Source organism: Ananas comosus, linkage group 4, assembly GCF_001540865.1.
Source record: "Ananas comosus cultivar F153 linkage group 4, ASM154086v1, whole genome shotgun sequence".
Taxonomy (NCBI): Eukaryota; Viridiplantae; Streptophyta; class Magnoliopsida; order Poales; family Bromeliaceae; genus Ananas; species Ananas comosus.
Window position 1 is genome coordinate 10071556 of NC_033624.1, and position 12707 is coordinate 10084262.

Sequence of the window (12707 nt, forward strand, 5' to 3'; positions counted from 1 at the left end):
GAGCTATCCGACTATAGCCACTGTCTATATGCACAGGTTAATTAGAATTGGCATAGCTTATTACATCAAAATCAATCAAAATTTAAATGGTGGAACTTAAGTACAACAAAATTTAAGGGTTAGGGATCTAATAGCAAAACAAGGAAAAAAAAACTAGGGACCAAAGTAAAAATACAGATAACGATTAGGGACCAATATGGCAATTAGCCCAACCTGATATTGCAAGTCGGTTCTTGTACTTCTCTGTTGGACAGTTTAGTTTGCAACACTCACTCACATTGTATTTCTCATTTCTATTTGTCAAAAAGTTTTAACCTCTTTTACTAAGCTTGTTTACATAAAATATTCATCGGTTTTGTATTTTTATAAAAACAGGCCATTTATTTAAACTTTGCAAATTCGGTCCAAACTTTTAGTAAATTAGCCAAAATAACATTATTTATCTGTTCTCCTTTTTTTCGCATCTTTCTCCTCCCAGTTTGGGGTTTTCTGAAAACTTCGCTATCAGAATCCTAATCGAAAGGCCATCATGTTTCATGACGCTAAGTTGCACTATTTGAGACCAAACTGCACCATTTGAAACTATTTGAGATTATGTTTCATCGTATAAAATAAAAAATACGCTGTTTGAGACTAAGTTGTACTGGTTTAGACTTAATTTACATCATTTAAAATTATTTGAGGCTAAGTTGCAATTTTTGAATGATGCAACTTAAGTCTCAAACATTGTAACTTAGTCTCAACTTAGTTTCAACTTAATATCAAACAGTGTAACTTCTATTATGTGGTGCAACTTAGTCTCAAAGGTTTTAGATGGTGCAAGTTTTTTTTTGAGAGAAATATAGCTTGCTATCCGTTTTGTTTATGTTTAAATGGTGCAAATTTGTCTCAATTAATACAATTTATTTCCAAATAGTACAATTTCATCTCAAATAGTGTAACTTTATTTTTTTTTCTTCTCTATTTTTGGCTTTTTCTGTAGCGGCCATTAGATATGATGGTCTTCTAGAAAAAGAATTTTTTTTTTTCTCTTTTGTTTCCTTTTTTCCCATCATTTGTATTTTTTTTTTGCTATTACTCTCTCTCTCTCTCTCTCTCTCTCGCTTTCTGTCGCCGCCATCGCCCCCACCTAGATTCTTTTCTTACATATAACACTACACGGGTATCTTTATTCTTCGACAAAATTATGTGTACACCTACTCACATTATCCCCAAAAATATTAAAAGAAAAAAAATCACCTGTAATGCTATTTCAATTGAACAATTTATAGAATTTCATATCCTTTTTATTTACTAAAATTTTTCTCAAGAGTTTTCTATAGAAGTCATTAAATAGAGGTCTTACATTTCACAAATCCAAAAGCCCAAATTAGCTAGAAAAAAAAAAGTTCTAGCTATCAAATCCTCGGAAGCTTTTCACGACCTTTTCTCCAAGGCAAAAAATCAAAAAAAATGACAAAATACCCAAAATCCTAATTAAGGTTAAGAGAGAAAGATGTCCAGAATGAAAAAGAAGCGAAAAAAAAACCTAATTGAGGCTAATTTAAAAAAAAAAAAGAACCTTGATCGAGATTTTATTTAAACAAAAAAAACTCCAAACCTATAAAGGAGGCTGACAAACTATTGTTTCCTGGATGAAAAGAGGCCTTAAGAAGAAAACTTGTTGAAAATGAAGAGGTTAACGCGCGATAGTCATGGAGGTGGATTGAAAAGGGGAAGAGTGTGGCGAAGGCATTCGTGCGGCTGATTGAAGAGGCGCGATCGTGCGTGGAGAGGCAAAGCAGCGAAGAAATTGGAAAAAGCAGAATGAAATGGGAAAAGGCTAGGGTTTGCTCTGGAGGGAAGTAGATATTAAGAGAAAAAAAAATAAGAGCAATATTAAAAAGGCCGCTAGAAATGTCTATATGTTCCCGATTGCATTTTTGTCGAGGTTATTGTGACACCCCAATAGTCCCACATCGAATAATTATGACTAGATGTGGGAGTATATAAGCTTGATTGCGCTAGACATAATAACTGGGCTTAAGCATTTTAGGCTAGTATTTGGGCCCAATGAGTTATTGTTACTAGTGGGTTGGGTCGTTATATTTGGTATTAGAGCCAGTTCACCAGCCGAAAATGTGAGATGAGTCTTAGCTGAGTCAGGGTCGGAATGACAGACTAAGTCACGCTCGGTGATTGACATGCTTAACTCTCTTAACCTCTTGGGCCTAATCACCATCCAAAATGCTTAAACCGGATTAAGAGTTCTAACCCTATTATATCTTATATATAGGACTATTTTGGGTCTTACAATCTCCCCAACTTTGAGCCCTGACGTTCTCGTCAGGCTCAAACTCACAAGTACCAGGCGATGTGAGACTCGTCTCGCTAGCCTTGTCATTATGACCCCGGCTCAACCAAAACTCATCTCACACTTTAAGAGAGTAAAGCGTGCTAGGATGAGAGTGTTCTAGGATGGGTGACCCCCTGGGAAGTTGGGGCGTCACATTTGATATTAGAGCCAATTACCGGGTATTAGAGCCAATTACCAGCCGGAAGTATGTGATTAGTCTCGGCTGAGCCAGGATTATACGGCGGAGAGAGTGAGGCTCTCATGCTGTTGGAAGTGTAAGATGAGTCTCGGCTCAGTCAGAATTATACAGCGGAGAGACCGAGACTCTCATGCTGTTGACTATTGTGGGTAGAGCGCGACTCCTTTACAAGGTCGGTTTAGGCTAGCGAGACGAGTCTCATATCGCCTGGTACTTGTGAATCTGAGCCTGACGAGGACGTCAGGGCTTAAAGGGGGGGAGATTGTGAGACCCCAGGTAGTCCTATATATGAAATATAATAGGGCTAATCTCTTAACACGGCTATAGCATTTTAGACGGTGGCTAGGTTCAAGAGGTTAAGAGAGTTAAGCGTGTTAGGACTAGAGTAGTTCTAGGATGGGTGATCCCCTGGGAAGTTGGGGCGTCACATTTGGTATCAGAGCTAATTACAAGCCGGAAGTGTGAAATAAGTCTCAGCTGAGCCAGAATTATACAGCGGAGAGAACGAGGCTCTCATGCTGTTGACTGTTGTGGGTAAAGCGCGGCTCCCTTTCAAAGTCGGTTTAGGCTAGCGAGACGAGCCTCACATCGCCTAATACTTGTGAGTCTGAGCCTGACGAGGACATAAGGGCTTAAAATGAGGGAGATTGTGAGACCCCAGGTAGTCCTATATATGAAATATAATAGGGCTAATCTCTTAACCTGACTTAAGCATTTTGGATGATGGCTAGGCCCAAGAGATTAAGAGAGTTAAGCGTAGTAGGATTGTAGTAGTCCGAGGATAGGTGACCTCCTGAAAAGTTGGGGCATCACATTTGGTACCCCCTAGGAAGCTGAGGCGTCACAGTTGATATCAGAGCCAATTACCAGCCGAAAGTGTGAGATGAGTCTCGGCTACGTCAGGATTATACAACGGGGATAGCGAGGCTCTCATGTTGTTGACTGTTGTAGGTGGGGCGCGGCTCACTACAAGGTCAGTTTAGGCTAGCGAGACGAGTCTCATATCACTTGGTACTTGTGAGTCTGAGCCTGATGAGAACGTCAGGGCTTAAAGGGAGGTAGATTGTGAGACCCCAAGTAGTCCTACATATAAGATATAATAGGGTTAGAACTCTTAACCCGGCTTAAGCATTTTGGGTAGTGACAATGCCCAAGAGGTTAAGAGAGTTAAGCGCGTTAGGACGGGAGTAATACTAGGATGGGTGACCCCCTGAGAAGTTGGAGCGTCACAGCTGTTGTTATAAATGCCGACAAAGCTATGTTTTCCTACAGTGCTAGTACGGAAACTTATTTTTGCCATGGGTTGATATGGCGGTTTCGATTAGGTTGTTTGCATACTGGATTGTGCCGAGGGAACATGGATAGTGTTTCTATGATCTGATTGATCATTTGCATTGATTACAGCCTGCATAAGCCGTATTGAGCTCAATAGAGATATGGGTTGTATATAGATGCGGGTACCCATGAATTACCTGCAAATTTGCTGGTATGGATACTATTTTTTCTTATCCAAAAAACTATGGATAAAATGAGTGGGTACCATTTAAGTTGTGAGTATTTTAGGTAATCCGATGGTACCTGTATATATTTTCTTAATTAAAAAATATAATCTTTATGATATTGACTACATAATCATGAAAACTTTATTAATTTTGTATTATGAAAAATTGGAATGATAAAGTAATTTTATATTATATAAATTTATGTGCTTTAAAATTTTATATTGCTTACTATGTATCATGATATTTCAAATAACAAGTTATGTCGTACTCTTAAAAATTATATATATATATATATATATATATATATATATATATATATATATATATATATATATATGTTTTGCATTTGAAAAGTATAGGAGCTAAAAAGAAAAAAAAAAAAAAAATCTTGCGAGCAATCCGCATACCCACCCGCCATTGCTCATGGGCGGGTATGGGTAAAGATGTTAACTACTCAAATATTTACAAGTAAATTTTACCCATGCCTATATGACCCGCAGGTATAATGACATGTCTACGGGTTACCCAACCCACCCGTCTACTAGCTCTAGTTGTATACTTGGTGCGTTCATGCCCCTTTAGTACCGCTTCGGAATCTGATTTTAGCATTGATGTTGCAACAGTCATGGTAGGCAACCTATATTTTAATAGGCCATTTGCAAAAGTGGTGTCATGATAGTATATAGACGCAAACTTGATTGAACTCTCGAGTCGGTCGGTAGGATTGGGCTATGATTGTAAGCAATCAGTAGTTAATTGATGTATACTATCTATACATATTATCTCGAGCATCTGTAGTATAGAGGCATGGAAGCTGTAAATTTTATATATATATATAGAGTGAGGCTACTATGCTTCTGGAAGTACGGAGCCTTCCGTGCTTCCAGGTCGTTTTTGATGTTGTGACTTTCGAATCGTCGATCGACTTCGTTAAACTTAATCTAGAGTTTTTGAAGTACCTAGAAAATAAATTTTGCAATTTTTCGATATCATTTGCCTAGTGAACTAAGGGACTCAAAGTCAACGGCTGAAAATAAAAATCTTACAAAACGTGATAATATGACATTAAAATATTAGATCAAAGATATTAATCTTGTTTTATATAGTATAAAGAATTTTCTATCAAAATTTTACGTGATTTGGATATTTCTATACCGTTAAACTTGCAAATGGCTCACCACGGTCATTAAAATTATTAATTTTGAGTCCCTACGATCACCAGGCAAATGATATCAAAAAATCATAAAATTATTTTCTAAGTACGTCAAATACTCTAGATCAAGTTTAACGGAGCCGATCGACGATTCGAAAGTTGCAACATCGAAAACGACCTGGAAGCACGGAAGGCTTCGTGCTTCTATATATATATATATAGTCCGGCTACTAAACTCTTATAAGTACGATCACCCTCGTACTCATAAATTATTTTCAATAATATTTAACGGAGTGGATCGTCAATTTGGAAGTTCCATTATTGAAAATAACTTATGAGTACGAAGTGCCCTATACTCATAAGAGTATAGTAGCCCTGTTCGTACTCTATACTCATAAGAGTATAGTAGTTCTAGCATATANCACGTCTCGACTCTCCGGGATCTGCTTTCGGCTGGTTCCAGTCCCTGCGAAAGAATCAATGTATCAGAAATGACCCTAGAGAAACAAGAAATCATGAAGATGGACGGATCTATGGGGAAATCAACAAAGAGCGAGGTTTGTATCGGAAGCAAAATACAGGTGTGATGAATGAAAGATGAGACGGAAAAAATCAGAATCCGGATGTGTTTAAAAGAAACCAGATACTGAAACAATGGAGTCACAAATTCAGTTTTCTTTTTAGGCTAAATTACATAAAACCTTCCTATCAAAACCCGATTTTTTACTTTCCCTCCCTGTCATTTAAAAACCCATACTTTGCCCCCTTATAAAATAAAAAATGTTCACTTCACCCCATGCCGTTAGTAATCCGTTAGGATTCCGTTTATAAAATATTATTATATTTTTTTTTATGCCAAAAATGCTCTCAACGTACTCTCCTGTGAACATGGTGAGGGGCAAAATGGTCATTTTACTATCACAGTTCACACCGTACCCCCTATGAGCATTTTTCATTTTATAAGGAGGCAAAGTGTAGATTTTTAAATGACAGGAGGGGAAGTGAAAAATCGGATTTTGATACGGGGGTTTTTTGTAATTTAGCATTCTTTTTATGCTACCTACAAGGAACAATTCGATTGCTTTTAGTGGCTCCCTGAAAGAGAGGCTTTCGGTTTCTCACGTTTTCGTCCGCGTAATAAAAGTGAATTAAGCCAGTTTATTACTGCCGACTTTCAATGTTTAGTAGTTTAAAAATAGCTTCTGCCAATATATATATATATATATATATATATATATATGGTTGATTATCTCTTTTCTTTCTTACCTCTATTAGATCTAATGAGTAGGTCATTATCGTCGATGATAGAGCTCTTCACACCTGTCGCTGCTTCTGATCGAGGTATGAGATTAGGAAATGGATAACATCTCCTATCCGAGTTGGACGTATATTGAAGAACTCAATAGCACTAGGCATATCGGGACCAGTGATGCCAGCTTTATTGTATCTTTTACTTTTTGTTATCTGAGAGGTGGCGGGTGTTCGTTTTGGGATACTTTCTGTCATTTATGTACAGTGACCTTTTAGTTTAGTTTATTTTAATTATTTCAGCTTTGCTATCTACAATAGTAGATTTTTAGTCATATTTTGCAAGTTTAGACGCTTTGTGTATATGACGGATCTGTTAACATGACCGAGTTTCTGTCATAATCCGGAGCATGATAAAAATTTTTAATTATGAAAAATAATCCTAATTTTCAATAGTTTGATAGTTGAGCAAATGTTATTGAGTCCTCCGTATACCATTCCATAATTTCATATGGTATTCCTCTGTGCCAACTCCTAGGAGGTTCCCTGATCACCATCCATAAATACAAATTGCACATATTCTATTCTTAAATGCCAAAACTAATTAAATTCATGCCGAGCACGTCTATGTCTCCATACTCTTATCAAATTTCAAGTTTCGTCTAAAACTAAGTCAATTTTTTAGACAAATAGCAATCTTTAACATATTAGTTCGTTGCAAGATATACGCTCCTAAACTTGGTTGATATGGTTTTTTTTAGGATAATTATTTATATATCTCTCAAAGTTTTTTAAATTTTTTATATATTCCTACCTTTTTTTTTTATCAAATATACCTTTCGTGTATTTCTCCGTTGTTCTGTTAGTACCCGTTAAGTCATCTCGGTTTTAAAAAAAATCAAAATACTCCTATTGTTCCTAACTTAAGGACAAATAAGAAAACTTAGTAACGGTATAACGATATATTTGAAAGAATAAAAAGTCAAAAACTATGTAGAGATATATTTGAAATGACATAATAATAATTTTTACAGTGATAAATCCTAATAATTCACCAACAGAATTTAACTCCGTTGGTAGCCGAGTTTTCCGACCCTTGATCCAGTCAAAGATCCTCCTCGAGGAGTGTGTCGGGGTGAGGAACGGCTGCGGATAGTGACCCTCGAAGTTTGCGCCCTTCGACTGGATCAAGCGATTCGGCTGACGAGGGATCGAGCTAGCCGAATTCGAAAACCACTATTTTCTATTCGGTTCGGTTGGAATGAGCCGAATGTACAGCACATGCCAGAAACTAGGCTGGGAGAAGAGCCGAATGGCTAAAGCAACACGAGACTTTGTCAGCTTGAGGAGCCGAAAGACTTTCTATTGATTGACTGATGGGAAGTATAAGGACGGATATGTAGTTTACAACGGAGTGATGCCCATGGGGCAGACAGATTCCAGGATTCTACTCTAGCGAACTACTCTTAGAGAAAAACAGTAAAATTACAAGTAGACTACTATTAGAAAATGAGGAATACTTCAATACTCCGTATAAATCTTGACCATTTATTTTTCTTAATAGATGGTTTAGATTTAATATGATTATAGAGGTGACCTGCTATTGAAGCATAGGTACCATTCATCAGGTACCCATTTAAAGTGTATTTTAGTCTTTGTAAAATAGTTTGGTCCACAAAATCGATTTTATCCAACTAAGAATATTGTGACCCTCTTAAATACCTACAACAATAGTTGAATTTTAAATTACAACCAAACTGTAAATTTAAATTCAAAACAACATTTAAAACTTTATAAATCAAATTTAATTTTTTTGAATATAAAACATAAATTTAAAATAAAACTTTTTGTTCCAATTTAAAATTTCAATTTAAATCAAAAATTAAAATTTGGCTTTAAGATTAAACGTTCAATTTAGATTCAAATTTAAAAGTTTAATATACATTTCAAAATTAAAATTTTACATTACAATACTAATTTCAAAAATTAAATTTAAATTCAATATTTTTTTGAGATGAATACTTAATAAATTGGGTATCATCTAATTTGGTAAGTTATCAAAGTAAACAAGATATTTAATATTTAAAGAATACTGACAAATTTGGTATATACTAATTTTTTTTCAATATTGTAATGTTAATTAATTCAAATCGGTAACATGTTCAATAGGTTACTTCATATAAATCCCAACTATACTCTTTACTAATTAAGGAATTAAATTTTAATACTTATGGTGTATTGAAGCATTCCTCCTAGAAAATAAGGAAATTACGAGAAAATAAGAGTGGTCTTTTGTTCACAGGGAAGGACCTCTTTTCAAAGTATCGTTGACCTATTTATAGGACCGCCCCTGGTTCACTTATTACATGATCGGCCACTACCTCCTAAAATTCCGGACCAACTTCAGCCGATCGAACCGCTCGCAACTGCTTGCGGTTACTGTAACTTCCTATTTGCGCGACAATTTTCTTCTTTAGAACTTTTTCGGTGCTCCTGGTGCACGGCCAAATTAATGCCTTTGAAAGGAATTTCGGCCTACCACCCGTCCGCGCCTAATTGGCTCAACAAACTCTATAATATATATTTGAAATAACTTCGGAATGTTAAAAGAATATTTATTATATTAGCCTTCTAAGGAGTAAACAAGACAATCTGAAATTTTTCAGAATTAAATAAGCAATTGCCTTTTTTTTTTCCTTTTTTTTGTTATTTTTTCTTAATTTTGGTTATCTATATCTAGTGTTTAGCTAGCAGTGGTGGGTAGTTGATATTAACAATTGAATGCTGAATTGCTGGAACTTTAAATTATTCAGAAGTACTGTGTTTATTAACAAATTAATTATCTATTACAACCTATTTCATCGGTGGTTTATCTTGGATGATAAGGAGACGTTGTAGCGACGCAAAGATTAGAAAACAACAAAAAGATTAGAAAAAATTTCAAATACCACTCATGTGGTTGCGCACTTTCTCATTTTAGTACCCTATGATTTAAAGTGTATATATCATCATTTTCATACTTGTGATTTTATTTTTCTCTTTTTGTTATCCTTTGCACTAATATTTTTTGTTGAATCAGTGACAAAGGTAAAACTAAAAGGTACTAAAGTGAATATTTGATAAACTATAGGTGAGATATCTGAAATTTTTTGTATATGATTTAACGGAAAGTTAGCGGAGGGGTTGACAAAAAGAGAAAAATAAAATCATAGGGTACTAAATTGATACACTTTAAATCATATAATACTGAAGTGAGAAAGTACGAAACCACAGTGGTGATATCTGAAGTTTACCAAAAAGATCAATTAGAGCTACAGGCGACCTTCTAATTTTTCCGGTAACATTATTCTCAAATCCAACTTGGATTACATAACTCTAGCTTCATTTCGAGCAACTGGTTGTTGACCTTACAAAGAAACTATTTTAATGCCATTTCTTATAAAGATATCAACTTGACATGCTCCTCATTATAGTATCCAATCTTTCTCTACATATTTAGACATTTTCCTACTCAAGCTTAGTTTGGTCAAACCTCGCTAGCTCTTCGTAACATACGAATATGTTGATGATGAACAATTGAAGACATTTTAGAGAGTCGAAGAACAAGAATTCTTTCAGAGGGTGCGAGTTGATGGAAAAAAGACTTATCTTTAGATTTGGCGATAGGAGCTGCAGATTGACTCGAGATGGGTGTTGGCTCTTCTTCTTCCTCACTCATGTTGTTCGAATTCTGGTCACGTTGGCACACACCGACCCTCAAGATGGTAAATTAATTTGACTTGCCTATCTATTTTACGTACGGTTTTTTCTTTTTTTAAAAAAAAATTATATATTTCGGCATGCAAGAGCAATGCTGCGTTTACAATCTAGAAAAGTTTGTAATTCTACTACTCCATTAAAAGGAATGAGTAATCTTTAGTTTTAGCCTTTGAATGAGAGATTGTTGTGTTACAACTTCTTGGTTTTCTCTTTTCACAATTGTTTTTTTTTTTTTTTTGAGAGATAGGTAGCACGCTACTCGCTTCGTTTATTTCATTTAGAAATAAACTTAGCTGGAAATGTGAATCAATTAGGATTCGAACTTGGGTCTCGGGTACCAACCACCAAGCCCTTTGCCACTTGCTCCAAGGACGGTCGGTCTCTTTTCACAATTGTTGCGAGCATATTATTGAGTGTTTGAATTAGTGTTTCTTGAATTTTGTCGTGAACTATGGAGAGAACCACAAGCTGTTAGTGATGAATGAAAGTCATGTAGAAACATTAGATGTCGATAAAAATAGGCTCTTTTTTTTTTTATTTAGCCCCTTCAAAACAAATTTCTTTTATGAATGACCCTAATAAATTTATATGTGCATATATGACTTTTTTCTTACCACGCGAGTGTCACGTTGGTAATTTTAATTTGAATACGGCGATTGAATCACCGTATTCATATTCATACTTTAGTGTCTTTTTTAACTTATAGGCAATAAAAAATATAAAAAGAAACACGTGATTCAATCACCGTGTTCAACTTAAAAACACCACCTAAGCACTCGCATGGTAAGAAAAGGATTATTTATATAAATATAAATTTATTAGAGTTATTTGTAAAAAAAAAAAAAAAAACTGAGGGGGCTAAATATAAAAAAAGTCCATAAAAATATGCTGAGATTATGTTAAAATAATGCCCTCTCAAACTTTGGCTGCTTAGGCTAAATTGGCTATGTTTTAAAATTTAACGGCTTAATCAAATCGAATAAATGGAAAGTTTATGTGAATTTTCATTTTTTGCCTAAACTTTTTTAGATTAAGAGAGTATAGCATTTCTTTTTGCTCTTAACATGGCCCCCAAAACATGGGCTGATCCATAGCCTGGACCCGGCCCACGCTCGTTAACATAAGCGTGTATCAAATCAATTCAATTAATAAGCTTTATGAAGAATTTAATAAAGAATAATAATATCATAGATTCGCATTGAAATGATATAGAAGAAAAAAAAGTTATTTTTGCAAGGTAAAAATTTTGAAATAAATATTTTTATTTTCATCTTAAAATAAAAAGCAAAGCTAGAATATTTTTAGAAGCAATTACATGCTATTTCTCGTGGTGATGAAACATTCGATTGATTATTGTCGCAATTAAATGTAATTTAGATTATTTATATTTTTTAAATCTTAGAATTTATAAATTTTTGATATTATTTATTTAATAGGTAAAAACTGTGTATAACTTATTTGAACTACAGACCATTTTGAGTCGGCTATTTAACCTTTCAAACTTTTAATTTTACTATATAATCTTTCAATTTGAATTTTAATTTTACTATATAATCTCTCAATTTGTTTGATTGAGTTAGTCAACAATGCTTTAACTTTAAAATTTTAATGTGTTATTTATTTCTACAAGTTTAGTTAGCATATTTTATATAATTTTTGCAGTTATAAATTCATTAAAATAAGTAATTAACTTAAATTTTAAAGTCAAAATACCGTTGATTCACTCAAATTCAAACAAATTGAAAGACTGGGTAGTAAATCAAAGTTTTGAAAGATTGGATAGCCTTACTCAAAATGGTTTATAGTTTAAATAAGTTATGTATATTTTTATCTATTTTGATAGCTATTTAGGGTCAATTTCATTCATACCCCTGTAAAAATAAAAATATCATAAATATCCTTATAAATTTTTTATTATCNGCTCTTATTCTCTCTCTCTCTCTCTCTCTCTCTCTCTCTCTCTCTCTCTCTCTTATTTTTACTTTACTTAAGGTTAAGATTAAAAATAAGTAAGGATTGAAATGTCTAGTTTACCCTTGACTATTACAAATTTTTAGAAGGGCAAAAGCATGGGCTTCAAAATAAAAAGAATTTCAAAACTATCCCTCACTTTTTAATTCTTCTTTGTTTATATAAAGGTGTACATTTTAATAAATAGTTTGGATAAATATATTAATATTTAATTTAGATCAGTCAAATATTTAACAAATTTTATTAATATCTTTTTTATGATGTATATTGGGCAAGTTAGCTTGGATGCTTATGTTAGTTCAAATAGTTAAGTTTATATTATGCAAACTTTTACTCAGTTTTGGATTACAAACCGTTCAAATTAATAATTTTAGATTAACTTAAATATTATAGAATCTTTTAGTTCAATATTTTCAGATTAATCTAGATTTCAGGTATTGTTTTTTAGTTCAATTTATTTTAGAATGCAAAAGTTTAAATTTATAAAAGCTTGTTTACATGCTAGTTTGTAACGCTACTCCAAAAGTGATTTTCTTAACT